The 23,934-nt window shown below is 45.9% G+C and overlaps 1 pseudogene across 1 annotated transcript in view; it reads right to left on the bottom strand.

The window, feature by feature from the left end:
* Positions 1 to 22,828, bottom strand: part of LOC147712644 (cytochrome P450 2G1-like) — a 199,504-nt pseudogene extending 176,676 nt beyond the window's left edge. The window contains exons 1-2 of the transcript XR_015295596.1: positions 22,616 to 22,828; positions 20,731 to 20,893 (exon numbers count right to left, since the gene is read on the bottom strand). The product of XR_015295596.1 is annotated as a cytochrome P450 2G1-like (transcript). The remainder of the gene's footprint in view (positions 1 to 20,730; positions 20,894 to 22,615) is intronic.
* Positions 22,829 to 23,934: the final 1,106 nt, after the last annotated feature.

A 23,934-nucleotide genomic window follows, 5' to 3' on the forward strand; every position in this document is an offset into this window, starting at 1 on the left:
CCCCACTTAGAAGGGGAAGATGGTCAGAACGAGAGTTGCCATCCCAGACCTGGAACGTACGGCCCGACAACAATGACTCTATCCAGGCTAAGGCAGTACCCCCGAGCCCTGCCCTGGCCAGCCGATGGATCAAGACACGGTGATTCACCGTGTCAAAGGCTGCACTAAGGTCCAGGAGGATCACTGCCACTGATCCCCCTGAATCCAAAATGCACCTAGCTTCTTCGATGACAGCGAGGAGGGCAGTGTCCGTGCCCTGGCCAGGGCGAAACCCCGTTTGGGAGCAACGCAGGAGTTTATTAGATTCCAGGAACTGGGACAACTGGACATTAAACAGTTTTTCGGCGATTTTGCTAATGCCAGGTAGGAGCGAGATCGGCCTATAATTAGCCAGGTCGGCCGGATCCAGCTGGGGTTTCTTTAATAGGGCTTTAACTACTGCCCCCTTCCAACTAGGAGGGACGGAGCCTTGTGATAGTGAGGAATTGATCAGCTCCAGTACTGAAGGAACAATCACGGGAGCAACTTGTTTTAAAAACCTCATGGGAGCGGGGTCACAGGGAGAGCCACTTTTCATTTTAGCCAGGGTCTTATCAAGTTCATCCAATGATACGGCCCTAAAGGCATTAAGCTTTGGTCGAGGAGACTCCACTATTATCAAGGAACAGTGTTAAAATTATCGCTGCTTTAGCGGCAGGAAACTGCAGCTAAAGCGGCAATAATGGGCTTGATAATATGCCCTTGAGAAATCCAATAGAATCCAATGTTCTGGTGTTAATATGGACTTCTAGTGGAATTCTCTACGGCATATTATCAAGCCCATTATCGCCTTTTTAGCAGCAGTTTCCTGACGCTAAAGCGGCAATAATTTAAACGCTGTACCTTGATAATATGCCCCTTTGTCGTTTTGGTCTTGTTTTACTCAGATAAAATTCTCAATTTTTCTAAACCTGTGTGGAGTTCATTGTTTTGCTTTCATTGTGTTACTTTACTGTGTGTGATGCACAAATACTTTACACATTGCCTCTTAAGTTAAGCCTGCCTGCTCTGTGCAAAGCTACCAGAGGGTGAACACAAGTTTATTTAAAGTGTATATCTAGCACTTGGATTGATTTAGCCAACATAAGTCTGGACCCTGCACCAACTTTGCACTGGATAACGGGATATATACATTACTAAGAGTGACACCGCTCGATTGCAAGCACAACTGAGGGATTATATTTTATCTATAAAAGTTTGGGTGACACTGGAACTATTACACATCCTAGATCCTTTATCCAATCATAACCTTGTGACTACTCTTTAATCTGGGTTCCCTTCTATCTTATTGCCCTGAAGAGAACTGGATATTTCTAAAGAGTTGGAAATCCATCAACACCAAAGCTCTGTCCCTCCTTTCAGATGGCTCTAATGAAACCCTTAATTGAAACACCAAAACTTGCATTATCCATCATCTGCCCTGCTCGTCCCAATTCTTTTGATAGTGGGGAGTCCCGTCTCCCTATAGGCTGCTTTACAAAAAAAGTTCAAAGACTGCTAGTCTTATTTCTATGTTTTATTCCACACAACATAATCAGACCCCTCCCTTACTTTCCTTCTTCCTGTTCTATTTCCTGTACCTATGCAGGTCATATTTTAAAGGTATGTTTTGTTTCAGAATGTTATATTCCTCTTATAATATGTCATTACCATATAACTGTGGTCGCCTTGCAGCGCAGGCATCTTTCTGATTTTCAGCACCTTTCCACATTGCGTTCCCCGCTCGTGTGCAAAGGCAAGGAGGGGAGCGTTTATCACACTGAGAGTGAGCTGTGAGAGGTTGCTTGTACTACTGGCTAGGAACCGGAACAAGGATGGAAATAGGGCGATCTTATCATCTGCAATGGAATAAAACATAGAAACAAGAATGGCAATTGTTTAACTTATATTGTTAAGCAATCTGTAAGGAGGCAGGACTTATTATCGTAAGTACTGGAATAATGAGAGCTATTATTCAGGGAAATAAATATTACCAGTAAGTAATTGTTTTATTGCCCCTACTCTCTTTCCGGTCCCCGACAACATTATAATTTATTTTTCACAGCTAAACTTCTACATTACAGCTGCAGACAGTCTTTGGCTTAATAGCCCATATTCTCAAATCCCAATGTAATATGGCCATTGAAGTTGTTGGCATTGTAGTAGATTCCTTCATACATAGTTTCAAAGCAACTTTCACTGACAATATAACTACTCTTGTAGTAATGTTTCTCCACATGTGCCTTCACTGTTAGTTCCGACACAGAAGCAGATGCCCATGCACAGCTCCCCACTTAGCTAGACTGGATCACCAATCAGTCAAGGCTCTTTCAGAACCAGCTCCAGACTCCTACTGCTGACCACCTCACTCTTTTACTGCGCTCTCTTGCTTGCCCCTCTCACTTGTGCTTTATTGCACTTTTTCAGCTTTTTGCCCCTTTTTGGCTTTCACATGTGCCTATTTGCTTTTTTGCTCTTTTCCAACTATTGCCTCTATATGCACATTTTGCCTTTAATTCGTGCCTCTTTGCTTCCTTGCTATTTCTTAGCTTTCTCCTCTTTTCTTTTGCCTTCACTCATGCCTCATAGCCCCTTTCTGCTTTGCCACATTTCAGCGCCGGGAAACCCTTTTTGGGTAGCTGTTGTGCTTAACAAGGTCAATAAATAAATAAATACATTTCACTATCCCTTTGTTTCCCCTTCCCTCAGCCCTTCTGCATCTACCAGTTGCCTTCACCCCTCCCCCAACCTGCCTCCTCCCAACTTCTTACCTTTTCTCTTGTGTGTCTTTCCCCTCTTCTTCTTGCTGTTCCAAGCCCTGCCCACCATCCCCTTCACCCCTCCCACCACCCAGGACCTATTTAATTGCAGCTGTGGTGCATCTGTGCAACGGATGCGCTGCCAGTGTACCAAAGGCATTCCAAAAGCAAGCCTGTCTGAACCTTTCCATGCCTGAACCATGACTAGTGCCCTGAACCCAGGTCTGTCAAGCTGCCAGAGTTAGACCTCCACTGCACTCCGCGCTCTCAGTTACCACCACAAACATTGCTGCCATGCTGCCATGCTGCCCCACTTTCCACGTTTCCATGATATGACCACTATTTGTCGGCAGCACCTGCCCTTTCACCTGGCCCTCTGTGCACACTCCTACATCCCCAAGACTCCCTCAGACCACTCCACCCACTACAGATGCAAAACAAGAGCAGATCGCATGCACATTCCTTAACAAGCTGTCTACTTCCAAACATTCTATTGAGGACTGGGACCTCATCAACTTGCTCGCCTTGATCCTCCTCTTTCTCACGGACACCTGCCTCAACCCAACATCAGCCCCCAACATCACAATGGCCATTCCAGAGGGATACATAATCACCCACTGTGACTGCATCAACAAACCAGGAGCAGGGCTCAACATCATCCACAGAGACTCCATCCAATGCACCAACAACAACAACACACCCTGACCATGGAACACATGAAGTTCGAACTCCAGACTGATGAAAGAATAACCATTAAGGGAACCCTCATGCTCTGCCCACATGGGCCACAAACCAGGTTCACAAAACTTATTGCAGACTTAATCGCCCCACTCACCACTGACTCCAAAGAGTACTTTCTCCTTGGTTGCCTCAATTTCCACCTAAAGACCTCTTGGACCCTAACTCCTTGACCAACACCTTGACTCCATGAACAACATCGGACTCACCCAACTCGTCCACGACCCCATCCTCACCTCCAGCAACAGAATCATATACAGCTACACCACCCAGCTCACCTGGACGGACCACTTTGCGGTACACTTCAGCATCACCACCACACAGGCCCCCCTGCATGAAGCCCCAGTCAGCCCAACTGCAATTAGGGAAAAGTTATAGAAGAAGACTTGATCAACGCACTCACATTCAACCAGTTTGACCTCATCATCAGACTGTTCCTCAGAGTGAAAACGTCAACGCCTGGATCTCAAGCTACACAAACACCCTTGCACTGGTCAAACACACCAGACACAGAAGAACCAAGATGCACACCAGCTACACGGCAGACCTCAGGGACTCCAAATGCCACTGCAAGCATCAGGAGAGTAGATGAAGAACCATCAAAAATGCCACTGATAGGTCCACCTACTAAACTGCACTCAGCCATTACGACTGCGAGACACAAGAAAAAGAGCCCTCACAGCAAGAATCGAAGCCAGCCCCAAATAGATTAGGGACCTCTTTGTGATTGTCAAGGAATTCTCCAACTCCTCAGCCAGAGAAACCATTGTAATCCCTTCACAAGAACTCTGTGACAGCCTTGCTGACTTTTTCCACAACAAGAAAGCCACGATCCATCGAAATGTCCCCCCACAGCCCACAACGTCCTATTTCATCAAAACTACCACCAGCACAAAAGTCACCTAGCTAACCAACTGGACCCTATTCACCCACCAGGACACAACCTCCATCATGAAAACAGTACACCAACCGACTAATGCATCTTCAGCCTAGGTGGGCCCAATGTCAGCCCTAAACTAATGACCATTATCAATGCCTCAATTGCAACTGCCACCATCCCAGAAATTCCTGAAGAAATCACCGGCCTACCCCAGCAAAGTCAAAAATCCATTTAACTACTACCTTTTGCAAGTCATGAGGAAAGCAATCAATCAGCAATTCGACAAACACCTGGAACATCATCAACTCCTTGACTGTTCACAAACTGGATTCCACAGCAACCACAGCACCAAAACAGCCCTCTTTGTGTAGAAAATTGAAACCTTCCCAGGGGTCTCACTTATACACCTGGTTCTTTTAAACCAGTAAAGAAGAGATTGACGCAGAAGCTGTAATAAAAAAGACATATTTATTGACCTCAGATAAGGGAGACTACGTCAAACAGTACCCTCAGGCAACTGTAGGAGGCATTCTATGGAATACAGAAAACAGGGGCCTTATATATGCTTATGTTACATTAGTAAGCATAAAACCAAGGGGAGGTCCTGGCATGTACGATCATGCAAAATGACTAATATGGGTATACAAGATTTGCTTGCTCAACAAAGTGGAAGAGAGTTATTTCTCCTTACATCAGCAAGAATAGCCTGATAGTTATAACATAAGAGCAGGTGCATTCTACTAGCTATGCCCCTCTGAGCATGTGCATGGCTCTGGAATAGGGAAATGGCACATGGCAAGCACATGGCTAACTAAGATGGCTGCCAAGTACAAAATGGCTTTCAGCACATGCTAACAGCGATCCCTGCAATCTTTAAATTTGCAGTCACATACAACATCTGTGCAATACTTGACTATGGTGAGTCAGCTACCCTCATCCTCCTTAACCTTTTTGCGGCGTTCAACACCATCTCACACCATACACTTGTTGCCAGATTATATCACAGCTAAATTCAGGGAGCAGCACTCCTGTGGATCGTCTCCTTCTTCACAGGAAGAACTCAACGAGTATGTCTCCCACCCTTAACCTCTGAACACATAAAATCATCTGCGAAATCTCATAAAGCTTCTTTCTAAGCTCCACCCTTTACAAGATTTACATGACACCTCTGGCCAACATCCTCAGATACCACAGACTCAACATCATCTCTTACACCAACAACACACATCTCTTCCTCTCCCTCTCAGAAGATACCAATAACACCAGTAAACAACTTTCACAACTACATGACCAGCATAGCAGACTGGATGAAGGAAAACTGCCTGAAGCTCAATACTGATGGAATGTAAAGGCTAATCTTTGGAACCAAGAACTCCCCCTGGGACTCCTCCTAGTGGCCCTCAGAGTTCAGCCACCTGCCTACCCCGACTGAGCGTGCCTGAAATCTCTAACTCTTCTTCGACAGGAAATGTACGATTGGCCTCAAAAGTCAACGCTGTCACATCCTCCTGCTTCTTTATCCTGTGCATGCTACGCAAGATCTTTAAGTGGCTCCCCCAGTACTCTAGGTGCACTATTAAACTCCTCACAAACACATTCAAGGCTGTACAAACACCACTTGCAGGTTTCAAAGAACATAACTGAAAAGCATTGTCATTTGCAATTCCAATAGCTTAAACTCTCACAAATTCAAGACCTATTGCATTGCATAAGCTTGTTTAGGATCGACACAGCAGAATAACTAGCTCCACAACATACACACTACTAACATTGACAAGGTAAGTAAGTGTAGATTTAGGGCAGTAAATCTATACATTCTATCTGAACTTTTACTGTAAGAGGCACTTACTAGTCTACAGTCTAGGCAGTGAGCTTTGCCAATTGTGCGCATGCGCTGTGAGAGGTGTGTGCGGTACAAGCGGGCTTCTCCTGTCATTTGAGCAAAATGCTGGGCTCCATCTGGCTGCAATGGCTGCTGTCTCAGGGATGCTGCTCCTACACAGAACATTGCAATGTTCGTCTACATCAAAAGAGGCAGCAACAGCCACCTGGTCTAGACCGTCAAGGTCCGGGACAAACATCTTGATACCAAAGAGCATTTTGTATGGGGTCCGACCACCCAGAGACCTTCTAGGGAGATTATTTAGGGCACGCTGCACGCTATTGAGGTGGGCCAGCCAGTTCATGCCAGTGCCTATAACCCTAGCCGTCAAAGACTGCTTTAAATCATGGTTCATTTGTTCCACAACACTATTACCCTCAGGTCTGTATGGAGATGAAAACCTGACTTGGACCCCCAACGAAGCCATGGCATCCTTATACGCCTTAGAGGCGAAAGCAGGACCCTGATCCGAATGGAAGGTACCACAGGCAAAAATCGCGCAAAAAAGACACGCAAGTCTCTTATGACAGTTTGCAAATCAGCGCTACGGTGTGGCCACACCTACACAAAACGTGTGCATGAATCAACTGCTACTAAGAAGTACTTATACGCAGTATCAGAAGAAAAAAAACGCAGTGATCTAAGTAAACACAACCAAGTGGTTTATTAGAAATGTACAACTGTGTCTGGGGTGGACGCGCAGCAGTTGAAGATTTAATCTGCTGGCAAATGTCACATTGAAGGACATAATCACGTGTCTGTTTGTACAGTCCCCGCCACCAGAAACGTTGTTGTAGCTGAAGCCGAAACGCCCACATGCGCAGACGCAAAACCTTCATGGGCAGCTGTAATCAAAGAGGACCTGTGGTCCGTGTTGGGAATCAACCTCTCACCAACGTCACGTATTTTCAAGGGACCTTTATTAGGACTTAAGTGGTATGAATACTTTGAAGGGAACCCCTTAGGATATTTACTTCCCTTCTCAGTCGCAGCAATGGCTGCCAAGATATCATCATTAATCTTACTTTTGGAACGTGTAACTGCCGCAACCAAATATGTCGATACTGCTGATTTTGCGGCCTCATCTGCCAAAGAATTGCCAACAGCGTGAACATCTACGCGCTGATGACCGAGAGTATGAATTACAAACACAAGTGGCAACTGCTCTTTAAGCTCAGCCACTCAGTCCCAGATCATTTTATGTTTTATTGTGCTACCCTTGGAATCACGAAAATCATTCTGAATCCAAAAGAACAGGTTCTCGTTGTAAGACTGGACACAGTAGTAAGAATCACTCACAATAAGAGTCGTCACCCTATGATCAGCGTATCCAAAGCAAGCATCAGAGCACAAAGCTCTGCCAATTGTGCGGTCCAGTCACCTAAAGTCTGCTTGTGTACGGCCCTGGACTTGAACTCATCATTCACCATGGCACCTACCACAATGACGCAAGCTGAAATGTATGCATGCTTAGATCCATGCACAACTTACGCTGAACAATCAGTGTAAATGATACAATGGAAATCCTCCAAAGGCTGCATAGTCAATGGCGCAGGATGAACAAACTCATACTGTAAAAACTCTTGTGACTGTAAGGAGGTGTCAAAAACAAACGTGACATCCGGAGACGTCAGGGACGCAGCCCATTGTATCCACCGTAGGTGCAAAGCTTTAGAATTAGGTACACTGGCTTTTTTCACTGCTTCCAATGCAGGATACAGGGTAACTACCAACATGCGTTTTCCCTGCGACAATGCACATTCCTTGAGAATCGCCATTTGCACTGCTGTCAAAACTTTTTCCACAGTGGAAAATCGCATTTCTGCTGAAGTGTACAAGTGTGACTTGTAAGCAATAGGAACTGTGTTTCCTTCGTTAAAAGTAAGGTACGTGAAACCCACCGTCCCAGGGATGATTCTGATCACCAGGTTGGTGTGGTTATCACGAGTCAGTAAGAATTTAGATTCTAGTAGATCAGCCTGCAAAAAGATTGCAAAATAGCTGTATGTTCTGGCAGCCCCAGCAAGATTTGGTAACATTAGGTTGTATCAAAGCATAAAAAGGCTTGAAACGCTTGGCATATTTAGGAATGTACGTACGCCTGAAATTAAAAAATCCCAGCAAGGACTGTAACTTTTTCAGAGTTGTAGGAGCGCGCAGTTGTGCGCATTTCTCCAAGAAGTGAGGAGCCAATCCTCGACCTTCATTGTTGAGCTCGTAGCCCAGGAAAAACACTGTGTACTCTGCAATGTGAGACTTTGCAAAGTTACATTTGTAACCAAAGTCCGCAAAGCTACAAATTATGCGGTCAACATGACACAGATGCGCCCAAATTTCTTCGTCTGTGAGATAAATGTCATCCACATACGAACACGCATCTGGGTCAACTCTCTCCAAGAGAGACACAATGCGGGCAAACACACCCGGCCTATTCTTATAGCCCGTTGGTAAACGTTTTAGGTGGCGTTGTTTACCGTCACTTGTAAAACTGGTCCATTTGGAGCTCAGACCATCCAAATGGTGGGCAAAAAAAATGTTGGATATGTCAAGCGTGGTTTTAAACCGTTTACGCTCAAGACTATCCACTAAGGCAGAGCTGTGGGTATTCTGTACTGCACAGGTACAGCAATGCGAGTGCAAATGCCGGTAATCCAATACCAAACGGTACGATCCGTCAGGCTTGGACACAGTAAAAAGAGAGTTGTTCAGCGGCAACACACAAGTTTCAATTACACCTTGATATTCCAATTGTTCAAGGATTTCCTCAACGGAAGCCTTAGCTTTACGTCGGATGGGATATTGAGGTTGAGGCTGTGGAATAGACCATAAGGGAATCTCGTGGTGTGGAGAATATGTATCCCAACCACAGTGTTTATGCTACAGAGCTGGCACAAGAGCTTTAGCCCACTCTTCAGCAAAATTCAGCGCATGCTCCTTTGAGACAGTGTTCACGAAACTAGGGAAGATCAGCGCCTCCCCTCTCGGAGCTGCAAAAACAAAAAGTGGGGGCCAGTTAGCCTCCGCTAACAAAATGTCATAGGTAGTCGTAAGTTTTTCCAAAAATACCCCTTTCATGGTACGTTGTATGTCACCTTCAATTAAAATGTTATAAAGTCTGTCAGGGGGAGCTACTCTGGTATCAGCTGTCTCCACAACAACATACTTGTCAGTCGCTGTCACCTGCAGTAGTGGACGCAGGGCCTCTCGCACTATGGTAATCTCTGCCGCGCTGTCCGATAACGTCAGTGCCCCTGTCTAATTCCGAAGCTGCATCCTCACTATCTGTGGCATATCTCGCTATTAAAGCGGAAACCTTTTTCTTCTGAAACTGGGATCTTTTCGGTATCGAATCGTCCTGTTTGCCTTTATTGTCTTTCGGGCGGGGCTGGTTGCGTCCCTGCTGGCCACCCCGACCTCTGCCGCCTCCTCCACCATCGGTCGATGAGGCCGATGTGTCCTGAAAAGAGCAAGGAGAGCGTTGTTCAGAAACCTGACACCGATCAGGAGATTTTATTGTCACGCGATCGCGATCGCGCCAAGTCAGAAACACGTTCTGTAGGTACAGGCACTGGTGATGCAGGACGTGACCCCTGTTTCTGTTGCTGTTGTTTACCCTGTTTTGTTTTTTTCGGCCAATTTTGCTTCTTAGCCTTGGGCTGGTCGTCTGTTTCCGACTTCTGCCCTAGGGGTTGTTTGTTCCTCTTTTGTAGGGAAAGGCTTGACACCCAAACTATTACGGCTCACAGTCTTATAAGCCGCCGTAATAATTCTCGGTAACTGGTGGGGTTTATCGGCATTGGGAACAGCCTGCTAAGCATTAGACACCTGAAAGCTTACCGCATCTCCCTTGACATTCGCAAGGACGAGATCGGAAACTAAGTCAAAACTGCTGCATAGACGCATACCCAATTCAACCGCTGCCTTAGGTCCGTGCTCATCTTGAAAACGTTTATTGACCGAGGGTAGGACGATCATTGACGGAGTACCAAAGCACCTTGTATACACCGCCGCAAAAATCTTACCCCACAACTCACAGTCACCTGCCTCCGGTATGAAGTCTTTTGGCAAACTAATTGTCAGAATCCTGTGTTTTTCAACAGGAGTCATTTTAGGAAATACTGCTTCCAGCTGGTCAAGTTTCTCGCCAAGTCAGAAAGGCATATCATCCTTATCCTGGGGGCGCTTGCCCATCACTGCATTAACCATAACAGGACTAAGCTTCATACCGCTCGGTCCGGCTGGTAGCGCCGCAACACCGGGGGCCCCGCCCGGGAGATAGCGGGTAATATATTGCACTAACGACCTAATTACACTAATTGTGACTGTATGAGGCAGCCGTAAATCTGCAACGGGAACAGCTCCATGTCGAGGATGCGGTGTAAATCCAGCCAAAACAGTCCAGGTAGCGCCTGGAATGGACAAAGGACCTCACCTCGAGATTAACAAAGAGTGGGATAGGGCGCCATTAATCCAAACTCGGTGCAGCCAAGCATTAATTGGAACTTACTGTATCCTATATGGAACATATTCCTGTGGCATGGCAGTAGGAGCATAAGTGTCGAACACACCAGTATTTGCATTCACTGCAGGGAAGGTCACCCACAAATAGAAAATTTCGTAAGGATAAGCCACTTCCCCACTCACTACCATAATAACTGCCATGCCCTCTAACCCAACGTTATAAGCTTGCAAATGATTGTGAACCGCAATTCGACTATGTTGCGGTATGTCAACGTGAGCCATAGTGGCACAGTAAGAAGGAGGTACAACAAAAACTACGTAGCACAACTGGGTAGTAATTCAAAAGGAAACTGTTTGAAAAGATTCAAGCTTGAAAAGACCTATGTAACAATAGGTTGGTTTGTCCGACACCACTGCCTTCTGGAAACAATAGTGAAGGGGGTTAAGGACTGATATAAGCACTACTCAAGTGTCATGTAATAGGAACCACCAACGGTTGGGTGCCATGTCTCAGGGATTCTGCTCCTACACAGAACTGTGCATAGAGACTTGGAACCTCAGTGAATTAGGGTATGCCAAAAGTCACCTTAGTAGCCAAAATCCCCTACCAGACTAGCAATCAGTGTTTCTTCCATACCCCCAATGATTAGGCAACCCAGAGCATGGACTTAGAACACTTCAGATAACAAGTCAAGTCAAGTCAAGTCAAGTAATTTATATAGCCCACTACATACCCAGAGGGTCTCAAGGCGCTTAGGAAGGGGAGGATGATTACTTGTCAAATATCCACGTTTTAAGTTGCTTACTTGTCAAATATCCACGTTTTAAGTTGCTTTCTGAATGCTAGGTGGTTCTCGGTAAGGCGAAGGTAAGTGGGGAGTGAGTTCCAAGTTTTAGCAGCCAGATATGAGAAGGATCTGCCTCCCATGGTGGTCTTGTTGATGCGGGGTACAGTGGCGAGGGCTTGGTTGGAAGAACGTAGTTGGCGGGAGGGGGTGTAGAAGGACAGTCGTGAGTTGAGGCATTCTGGTCCGATGTCGTAGAGTGATTTGTGAGCGTGGGTTAGCAGTCGGAAAGTGATTCTCTTATTGACGGGTAGCCAGTGGAGGTCTTTCAGGTGACCCGAGATGTGTTCGTTGCGCGGGATGTCTAATATGATCCTGGCTGATTCGTTGGAGTTTCTTCTGGAGTTTAGCGGTAATACCTGCGTAGAGGGTGTTTCCGTAGTCCAGTCGGCTCGTGACCAGAGCATGGGTGACTGTTTTCCTGGTTTCGGTGGGGATCCAGCGAAATGTTTTTTTGAGCATGCGAAGAATGTTGAAGCAGGATGAAGAGACGGCGTTGACTTGTCTGTTCATTGAGAGTGAAGAATCCAGGATGACGCCTAGGTTCCGTGCGTGGTCTGTCGGGATGGGTGCTTTTCCAAGGGCTTCCGGCCACCAAGAGTCGTCCCATGCAGAGGGGGATGTACCTAAGATGAGGACTTCTGTTTTATCTGAGTTCAGTTTCAGACGGCTGTGTTTCATCCATTCGGCACAGATGAACACTCTTTTGTTATACTATCATACCAGTCCGAAACGAGGAGTAAATGAAGACACGTGCAAGTTTGAAATATTTATTTCTAATGCAGTGTTCTCAAGCGCAGTATCTTAGCTAATACAAGCAAACATATTATAAGCAACAAGGTTATCAGCATAGTTACTTGTTCATAAAATACAAAGGGAGAAAGCATGTTAAAATGCTAAAGGGAAGGAGGCTAAATGGCACCTCAGTCTTACCCTCCCTTGCTAGTATATTATATTATATTTACAGAAGGTCTCTTTAGGTTTTAGAAGGGCTGCCCCATACCTCTGGTCTTAGTAGAAAGGGATCACATCATCTTCTACATGAGCTCTCTGCATGCGAATATTCATCAAGTGTGTGTGCATGCCCTGAGCAGTGCATTATTGAACGCGCCAAAACCAGAGTTGGCCACAGCTGCATATGTGTTATGTCTAGGACGTGCGCTGATCAGACCGAACAACAACCACTGTGTTGAAATGACCTTGAAGGCCTCAGCCCTCACTGTTCAGGCCAAGCAAAGCTGATACAATAGGAAAACATATTATTCTTGTGTGAAGCAAAATATTCTACTAGGCTCAAAGCATTACAATATGTGCCGTGTGCAGAAACAGCAGAACTTCTAATAAGCTCATGCTAACTTAACACAGTGTGAAGGCAAAGCCTATCTCCATGACACTGCCTTCTCAGGCTGGGGGAAAGCAGCCACCCACATTTATTACCCCACAGAAAATCTTTAATATGTATGGTGGTAATGTTTTTTGCAGTGTGGCGGTAAATGTTGTTCCTATTTCTCAGAGCCAGAACTCCCTTGGCCCAGTGCAAAATACTTGACCATTGTAGAACTATTTTATAATTATATTTTTATAATTGGGAGGAGTACTAGTAATAATAATATTAATTTCAATAATAATAATGAAATAAATACTGCAATGATCACCGCTGCTTTTGTAAGCGTTTGCAAACATTTACCCACCCCTGAACATTAAGATCCATCTCTCTACAATACCAAACTAGCAGAGACATGTAAACAAATCCTTTGATGTGGACAATAAATCTGACTTGCAGGCACTTATCGCACACAGTCGCAGTCAATTCAATTGAAATTCAAGTACACTTTATTCCGTTTCAGAAATGTAAAACCATAAAAGTTACCAATACATCAGAATTACATAAAATTTCATAAAATGTCAGCACAGTTTATCATTATTAAAATAAATTACACAACAACCCTTAAGAATCTGTAAAATAAATCATCAATACATCAGAATTGCATAACATTTCATAATCAGCACAATTTATCATGATTAAAATGTTACACAACAACCCATAATAATCTGGACTTAAAAATACAAAGTCCAGACACAGATAATCTCCCGCTATGATCAAAGCTCACCTATAGGGTTATCCCATTACAAGCAAATATGTGTGTCTTAAAAAAAAATCTTAAACCCTAACCCTTAAAAGCTTTTAATCAAGACAAGCCCTAGACTTCACTGTGGATTTCAAATATCCAACTGTTAAAACTGGGATTTCTGGTTGGCTGAGGCTTGCTGTAAAGCCAGGCAGAAACCACCACTCTAGTCAGGGCAAGGGAGTTACACGCCAAAGATAACCCCTGCTTACCCCCTTGGTAGCTTGGCACGAGCAGACACACTTATCCCGGAGTCAATGTGTAAAGCATTTGTGCACGCACACAGCAACAACATCCCAGGCACAATACAAAAGGAACTCTGCACAAGGTTATATAAAAATAACTTTTGTATTCTTAAATCACATCAGATAGTAATTACACAATATACATTGTGCCAACTGGCACGGGCAATATTAACAAGGGATTATTTACACAGGACAGGGTCATTGTGGCCACTGTCAGGATCAACACTTAGCGGAAATAGCACTTCTAGAACATAGAATAATTGTAGCACAAACTAACAATGGTAGAACATCACCAGTAACCACTGGTAAAAGGTAGGTACCCACTACGCAATACTAATCACCATAGGCATTGAACACGTAGGGAAACATAACCTCACTAGTATTAACTATACTAGGCAAAACAACCTCCTAAGCATGAAAACACAGTTAGAGGTATCACAGGCATAAAGGCATTGCACATTACGCATAAATCACATTAGGCCTAACCAGTATAAATACAGTAGGCAATCTCCTCACTAGTCTAAACACATTAGACCCTACCTCCTAAGTATAACTCGCATTTAGGGGCATAAATCACAGAGTGAAACATCATCTCACTAGCATAACCACAAGATATGCAAAATAATCTCATACTCATAAACCATAGTTTAGAGGTATCAACACAGAGTGCGTAAAACATACTAGATGCATTAAATTTCCTAGTACCACATTTAAAGCACATATCATATTTAGGGCCTTGCGCCCTATCCCCATACCAGCCCCCTGGCCAACTGGCCATCTCAAGAAGGGGCTCAAATGCCCTGTGTCCAGAGTGTCAGGGTGCGCTGCTAAGGCAGCACCAGTCAGGAGTGCGCCATCTGCGCAAACCTAAACGTTGCAGCTGCCCACTACTTGCAGGGCAGCTGAGGATAATGAACAGGGGCCTAAACGCTGCAGCTGGCACTAAGTGTTGCGCAGCTGTGGAACGCCAAGGTAGGGGTGAAGGAGTGCAACTCACACCTAGATTCATAAGAGCATGTCCCAAAAGAATTGCGCCTAAACGGTGCAGCTGCCCACTACTTGCTGGGCAGCTGAGGGATCAGCAAAACTGTGGCATGGGCTCTCATTGGCCCTTTCTAGAGCAGTTTGCGCCACAACGTTGGAGCCACATGGGGCTCTGAAAATACATGATGCACTCAAACACTGTGGAGTGCGCTGGCGCTGTAAATATAGTGTAGGCTAGGGCTGGAGCCATCTAGGCTCTGAAATCCAATTCTGCCCCAAGGGTGAACACTGGGGATAGTAATCAACTTGCCCCCATGGAGCACACTGGCTCCGGAAAGAAAACATGCCCCCAATGGTGGAGCCTCCGGGGGCTCTAAACACAACAATGCCCCTGGGAGCCTCAAAGGCGCTAAATACAACAATGCCCCTGGGAACCTCGTGGACTCTAAATACAACAATGCCCCTGGGAGCCTCGTGGGCTCTAAATACAACAAATACTCCCCATGTTGGAGCGGCCCACTGTGTAGCGCCGTGAAAGTACCCTCAGCCCAAGCTCCTCCAGGGTCGAGGTCGGCACGCACCAAAAACCCCTATGGAGTCCCCCAGCCCTTCTGCACTTACCAGGCTGCTCTCAGGGGACTCTTCAGGCAGGGGAGTAGGCATCCGCGGGGCTCCCTCCTCACTAGGAGAGCCCTGCACACTGGAGACAACGGAGACGGGCTTCCCTTCTGAAGTTTTGAAATCAAGTAGTGGCAATACTCGGGTGGGCACCTGAAATTCAACCATCAAATGCGGGCACAATGCAGGGTAGGCTCCTGCCAACAAACATCGCAATAAGCGGGGTGGGCACCCACACTGCACTGAATAACGAAGCGGCCATAATCGGAACCGGGTGGCACCAGCAAAAAGCACAAAGAGGGGGGAATCCCTAGACAGGGGGAATCCCTCCACACGCTGCAGGGTTTAAAAATAAAGCAATATGAATGAATGAAGGGGAATTTGTAAAGCACGACTAAGTCCAAGGGCATCAAGGCGCTAGAAAGATAGTACAGCTGCTTGCAAAATGGAGAGGTGCCGGGCTAAACATACGCCTCTACAAAGAGCCAGGTTTTTAATAGCTTACGAAAGAGAGAGAGCGAAGTTTGGCCTCTTATCTCAACGGGAAGTGTGTTCCACCAGTTAGGGGCAAGGTAGGAGAACGACCTCCCGCCCCATCTGGCTTTAGTAGCTTGGGGAACGGACAACAGTTTTTTATTAGCGGAACGTAAGGCTCTGCTAGGGGCATACAGGGATAGGAGAGACCTGATGTCTTCAGCGCCAGATCCATGGAGGGCGCCATAGGTGAGACACAAGATCTTGAATTTAATGCTGGACTGCATTGGGAGCCAATGCATGTTTTTCCTGGTAGGGTGGCAGAGGCCCATCTAGGGGCGTCCGCGACAAACCTGGCCATAGCGTTCTGCACGATCTGAAGGCGGTGGACCAGCTTTTTGTTGATGCCTAGATTCTAATGCGGTGTAGATATCCACTATCTTGGAATAAAAGAAGGTGGAGATCTGGTCGCACAGTTCCTGGGTCCCCACTATAGGATCAGGTAGCTGGAGGGTGGCCAAAGAATATCTAATCCTGAAGAGCTCCAAAGGGGAATTGAGGGAGGCCGTCAACTTCGCAAAGTGGGCCTTCTTTTCCCGGATCACTGCCACCTTGTACTCCTTAAGGAGATTTTTGTGTTTTTCACTCTCCTTAGGATCCAGTTTAGACCGCCAGCATCTCTCCTCTTTCCTGCAGCCCTGTCTAAGCAGCCTGAGCGTGTTGGAAACCCAGGGAGCTGAGGGTCTCTTTCTGGCAGAGTAATGTTTTTTAGCAGGGGCCAGAGTATCCACTGCGCTTGAAATAGAATGGGAGAGAGCGAGGGCAGCAGAGTTGGTATCCATCAGCAAAGAGGGCCTAAGGCTGGACATAAAAGGAGCAAGAGTTTCATTTTTAATCTCTTTATAGTTCCTTTTCAACTCCCATTTTGTCCCATAGAAGGAGGTTGCCGAGAGGTGATGCAGTGTGAGAACAAGAGGGACGGCGATACGATCTGACCATGAGAGAGGAAGGGGTGAACCAGTTTTTAGCCTTTGGTCGTTTGTGAAAACCCCTGCCAGGGTATGCCTGGCAATGTGGGTAGGACTCTCCACCAGTTGCAAAAGCCCACAGGAGGCAAGGGAGTCTACCAGTGAAGCGGTGTCGCTGGAGTTAGAATTTTCAAGGTGTAAATTAAAGTCACCTAGTATAGTCAGGTTAGGTCTGTCAATAAGCGGTTCCAAAATCTTCAGTAAGTCATGGCTAAAGGTGGACCTTGGTGCCGGAGGCCTGTAGATCAGAAGGCCGGAAAAGGAGACAGTGGGAGAGGATTTAAGGGAAAACAAGATGGCCTGGAAGGGGTTCACAGGAGAGGAAAGGAACTTGGTGCGGCATTTCACGGTGTCCCTGTACAATATTCCCAGTCCCCCACCCCTACGTCCAACTCTATCCATTCGTGCTAGGGCATAGCCATCAGGGATGGAATTTACAAGCTCGGGCCAGTGGAATTTGATGCCCACGTTTCCGTTATGAAGGCCCAGGAAGGCTTCCTTTCAGAGATAAAATCCCTAAAGGCAATATTATTCTTCACCATACAAAAGCAATACAAAAGGGGATGATGGACGGAGCGTTTGAGCAAATCAAACACTCACCCCCAGTCAACTGATCTGGGTTTAATCCATCATCATTCTTTAGCTCACTCAGCCACCCCAGTTCAGATATGGCCATATGCAAATCAGTCTGACCCTGTGCCTCATGGGAATAGTCCAGCCCGAACTGCCAAGCCATGTCTTCCCTGGACCAGAAACAAGCATCCTGGGACCGGTTTCGGATTCATAATCCTCATCAGCCCGGCTATCTTGAATCAAGTGGCCAAGTGAGCAAGGGACTCACGTCTGAGCATACCCTGCCAACTTAGGGCGAACAAAGCGATACAAAAAGGGGATGATGGACGGAGCGTTTGAGAAAATCAAACACTCACCCCCAGTCAACTGATCTGGGTTTAATCCATCACCATTCTTTAGCTCACTCAGCCACCCCAGTTCCCATGAGGCACAGGATCAGACTGATTTGCATATGGCCATGTCTGAACTTGGGTGGCAGAGTGGGCTAAAGAACGGTGATGGGTTAAACCCAGATCTGTTGACTGGGTGTGAGTGTTTGATTGGTTCAGATGCTCCGTCCATCACCACCCCCTTTTGTACCGCTTTGTTCGCCATAAATTGGCAGGGTATGCTCAGACGTGAGTCCCTTGCTCACTTTGCCACTGGATTTAAGCAAGCCGGGCTGAAGACGGCTGAAATGCCAGAAACCGGTCCTCTGAAGCTTGTTTCCGGTCCAGGGAAGGCATGGCTTGGCAGTTCGGGCTGGACTGCTCCCATGAGGCACAGGGTCAGACTGATTTGCATATGGCCATGTCTGAACTGTGGTGTCAGAATTTGCTAAAGAACGGTGATGGATTAAACCCAGATCTGTTGACTGGGTGTGAGTGTTTGATCGGTTCAGATGCTCCGTCCATCACCACCCCCTTTTGTACTGCTTTGTTCGCCATAAGTTGGCAGGGTATGCTCAGACGTGAGTCCCTTGCTCACATTGCCACTGGATTCAAGCAAGCAGGGCTGAAGATTGCTGAAATGCCAGAAACCGGTCCTCGGAAGCTTGTTTCCGGTCCAGGGAAGGCATGGCTTGGCAGTTCGAGCTGGACTGTTCCCATGAGGCACAGGTTCAGACTGATTTGCATATGGCCATGTCTGAACTGGGGTGGCAGAGTGTGCTAAAGAACGGTGATGGATTACACCCAGATCTGTTGACTGGGTGTGAGTGTTTGGTGATTGGTTCAGATGCTCTGTCCATCACCATCCCCTTTTGTACCGGGTTTAAAAATAAAGCGCTGCCAAAGGTCCTGGGGGCTGGGAGGAAAGGTGAAAGGGAGCCAGGAAATACTCCAGCAAGGCAGAAGGGTACAAAAAAAGTTCTCCAGCATCCGGGGGCTGGGCACGGCCCAGGGGGCAAGCCTTCCCCTGGGCCCCAGCAGCAGCACGCCCCTGGTAGATTCAAGTCAGGAAACAAGAAAATTTTACATGAGGTCACAGCCTCTTTTTATACACACATTTCCTTTGTTGTCAAAGGTGCAGGCAAGGGGCGAACCAGACGCAACTGGTTCTTTAACACTTTGTTTTGCTTAGCCCCTTGCCTATTCACAGGATGGGTCAGGGACATGAGACACACCACAGGGGGTGGAGCCAGCATTGTGGAGGGAAGACCCAGCCCTATTAAGGTCCCAGGTGCACTCCTCCCTCCTATCAAAATGCAGATCTCTCCATTCACCACCGGGGCAGACCCATCCTGACTCCTGGAGCCAGGCACACCAGCCAGCTCCAGCCAATCACAAGCCAGACAGTCAATTCACATTCACTGCACAGACATGCCAACTTCTAGAAGTAGCACTTCCACACTAGACACAATAAATCTGCACACATCATCGTGCAGCATTTAATCACTGGAGTTCGCACATACCAAACTCGACCCTGCACTCCCCACACATCAGGAACTACCATGGTCACACATATTCTCCATGCATTCCTATGGGAGGGCAGGCCACTCACCACACATACACAGAGAGCTCACGCACTTTAGACTGGACCTCAGTGAAAAAGTGCGCAGAGAACTCAAATCACCATCACCAGGTTACAGAAATAGGCTAATCAAAAGCAAAAAGTTTCGGGGTAAACCTGCCAAATGGGCCAAGTTCAACACCAACGATGAAGAAAATAAATTCTTCCTTCAGCTGTTGTCGGTACAGGAGTGCTGGACAAGCCTGCTTAAAATTCATCTGCTTTAAAATTGGGACTAGAAAAGACTTCTGGGAACCTCATAAAATTTACAGAATAACAGAAAGTGTAGCAGTTCCTGTGGAGACACTCCGTCGCAGCCACAGGGTGCTAACAACTGTCCTCTACTGCTCCCCTAGGAATGGCAAGCATGAGGTGAAAAAGAACCAAGCTAAATCTGGTCAATAATAAAAACCACTTGTAAACAGATAAAAGCCCCAGAAGATAATGCTCGGCTAGTGATGTTGTTTTTAACATTAAAAATTTACGGACACTAGGTTTCCGCAGTTCCAGCTCCTCACTTTCCAATTTCCTTAAACAGCTAAAGGACTCCCTTATCATCCCAACATCCTTTTTATTTATTAATTCAGGGTTGATGTATAAATCGACTCGTCCTAACTTTTCAAAGCTGTTCTTTATGTATTTAAGCCAAGGTATGCTGAGTGCGTGGTCAAGATTCCTACACTCTTTTAAAATCGACTGGCTCAGTGATAGTCCCTTGTTCAACCAGATATTTACCCAGAATGTTAGAGGCTGAAGTGCCAGGGTGTCACTTAATTTGGGCACCCCCAGTTCCTCATGTACCACCAGGTTAGACATTCAATCGGGAGCACCCAGCAAACGATTCAGGAAGGTGTTCTCGACCACATGTAGAACATCGATGGAGGCATGCCCCCATATCTCGCTTCCATAAGAGGCTATAGCTATACTCTTAGCTTGTGTCAACAAGGCAACGATGGATCTATTTCCTAGCTTGGAAGGCAAAATTATTCGCATTCAATATATGACCTCATACCTGATTGTACCAGTGTAAACAAACTACAATTAAATTGAGATGACCCTACAAATTGATATTTCTTCAAAGCACAATCATATGCAAAGTGTACTCACCATAGTTTTCGATCACAGACTGAAAGGTAGGCATAGCCCCCCTCCCGCTGAAGTCATCCCCCTGGTCCACCAGGGCTTCCTTCACTGCGTCATACCCCCAGAGTATCACCACTCGACGGAGGCCCAGGTGCAGGGTGTATACCGGACCGTACTTCTCGCTCAGCTGCAGAGTTCAACAAAAGAGAAGCCCAATGAGGGGCAATTAGGGCAAGAAGACATGTTTTTCAGAATCAGCAAAGTGCAGTGCTCCAGGACGTTTTTGAGATAATTCAGAATTAGGTGTCAGAAAGTGAAATGTCTAAAGAGTTGGGGGTTCTTTCATCTGAAGAGTCTCAAACTATATCTTTGGTTGTTTTCTTACGTTCGACCAGCAGAAACCCGTTCTTTAAAGGCGGAGGGGGCCGGCCTCTCCACTTTCTCCAAATATGAAGAATGTCTATCAGGCTGAGCAAAGGTCAGCCTGACAGACACTCTTCTTGTTCACGTCAGTCAGTCGGCTACTGTACTTGCGCTAAATGCGCATGCTCTTGGCTCCCTTTGATGAACTTTGCTGAGCTGATGATGTCAAAGCCTAGTGGGCGAGACCTTATCAGCCCAGAAAAGTTATGGATGGCACTCCCTCAGGACAAGGGGGGGAAGTGCCACTAACAGCCATCTATCTACCTGGGCACTTCAGTTTAAGGCCAGAAGAACCCAGGACTAGGTGCAAATTAGCGAGTGGGTGAGGAAAGCAGTCTCAATGACCAGTAAGGGACAACTGCCTCCTCTCATTGGCTGACCCGTAGCAAGGTCAGCCATTGAGAGGCTGCTGGCAGTCCCAATCGTCAGGAGACTAGAGGCTTACCCCCCACCTCTACAGATCACCATTGCGACCCTGTAAATGTAATCTGTTTAATGTTTGGTGCATGCATGCATGTACACATGTGTTTGTATGAGTATTTGTGAGTGAGTGCTTTGAATGAGCGTGTGGCCCGCCTGCCACCCCCTGCTCAAATTATAAGCTATCACTTACTTTAAACCCCTTCTTGAGTCCCTCCCTCCACGAACTGCATTCAGTTTAAAATTCTTCAGCTCTTATTAGGAGAGGCCTTGTAAAATGGGCCTGGAATACTGCACATTTTATTACCAATACTCAATATCAGTGATACTCGGTCTCAATATTACAGGGGGGTAACAAGATATCCGCATGGAAAACAAACTGAAGAGGGGCACTTCATAGAATGAGGGCTTGTTCGTCACTATAAAAAAGTGCCCTGCAGAGAAAGACAAAAGGCAGCAGATCCACTATATGTACCGCCATATAGTGTGGTTATCCATGTTCGCTTTTATCATTTTTAATTAAAACAGCTTAGTTGTAGCATGAGCGCAGGACACTAGAAAAGCACTGAGGGCCAGATGTATCAAAGGGTTTTGCCCATTCTGTGTCTATGGGGAAATGTGTTGATACATATGGCCCTTTGTCTGGTAATCTTCATGCTACTTTGCAGCCCAAACAAGTTTTGCACCGGAGAGTAAATCCCAATTTAACACTTTCACCAATGTCCTTGACTTTTGTGATACAAACCGCACACAAAGTGTTAGTAAATGTGGGCCTTTCTTTTTAACCGCCATAACACTAAATACAGGCAAACGCGATATGAGTTCTGCAGCAGGCATACGTTTAAGATGCATCATGTAACTTATGTTTGGATATTATAATGTACTACATAAACTCAAATGTTTTGTAGGCACAGTATGTAACCTTTAAGTCTAAAAGCATTAAAATTATGCCAGCAAAAGAAGCATTTTCTTGAACCAAAAAAAATAAATAAGGATTTATCCAGAGTATCTGAAACACGAGTTATGTGGTTGCATAAAATGTCAGGGAAAATAAAATAAAACTCACCGCCTTCAGGGATTCGACCATGGAACTGGTCTTTAACTGATGCAAGTTTCCCAAGATAGGAAGGGGAACTGGGCCAGGAGGCAGGTGTCCTCGACAGAAGTACAATTTCATGAAAGAGAAACAGAGGAGGCAGCAGATGCAGCTTAGCAGATAGATAGTCAAATCTCCAGAAATAATCATTATTGATTCTCCCAATCCGTGTCTATTCCAGCAAAAAAATTAATGTATGTTGTATTTATAAAGCGGAAATCTAGCCAAAAGGCAGTGGAGCACTGCATGGGAGAAAGGCAAAGTCGATGAATGACAGCAGAGGTAGCTGGTTCTGTTGAATGAACCTAGCCAAATAGGCGGATCTGTCTGTCCTTTATTTACAGTGTCCCTATGGCATATGTTTGTGGGTGCAGTTTACTTTGTGAAGTTTGCAATTGGTCACCCTTGTGCAATATTGTTATGCTTATCCTGTAATAAAAACACATTACAATATTGAGAACATTTTTTAGGAGTACAGCCAGGTGGATTATAGGTGTTGCTTGTTATGTTTACATATTCATTGCCGAGGCGCAAACTGTATCCCAAACTCAGGTTGTGGTTAGGCTTAATTCGACTTCAAATTGCTGAATCAGGGGAACATGATACATTCACCAACGTAATGGAAGATCAAACAAATATAAATCCTTTTAGACCTAGTATCTTTGGCATGGCTGCACAGTCTTTTTGTTTCTAACCTCCTGTTTTGAGTGTGTGATCCATTTAGTTGTTGCTGGTTTAGGACCCTGGCACTTTACCACTGCTGACCAGTGCTTAAGCGAAAGTGCCCCCTGTGTATATTGTATTTGGGATTGGTTTATCCATGATTGGCATATTTGATTTACTAGTAAGTCCCCAGTAAAGTGGACCACATGTGTCCAGGGCATGTACATCAAATGCTACTGCTCCGCTTGCAGCAGTACTTGTGCCACTCACACGAGTAGTCCTTCAAACATGTCTCAGGCCTGCCACTACAGTGTCTGTATTAGCCAGTTTAAACTGTCATGTCAATCTGGCAAGTCCGGATCTGCCCTCTTATTACATGTAACAACCCCTAAGGTAGTCGCAAGGTAGCCCCATGGGCAGGGTGCAATGTATTTAAAAGGTAGGACATGTTCTGTTTTGTTTTCCATAGCCTGGTAATGAAATACTACTAATTTAGTTTTTTACTACAGCAAGGCCTGTCTCTCCCATAGGTTAGCATTGGAGTTTCCTTGTAACATCTCACAGGTGTATCTTCCAATTGGAAATAGATAGAGATTTGAAGTTGGGTCTTTGGACACACACTTTTA

The sequence above is a fragment of the Lissotriton vulgaris genome, chromosome 5 (genome assembly GCF_964263255.1).
Source record: "Lissotriton vulgaris chromosome 5, aLisVul1.2, whole genome shotgun sequence".
NCBI lineage: Eukaryota > Metazoa > Chordata > Amphibia > Caudata > Salamandridae > Lissotriton > Lissotriton vulgaris.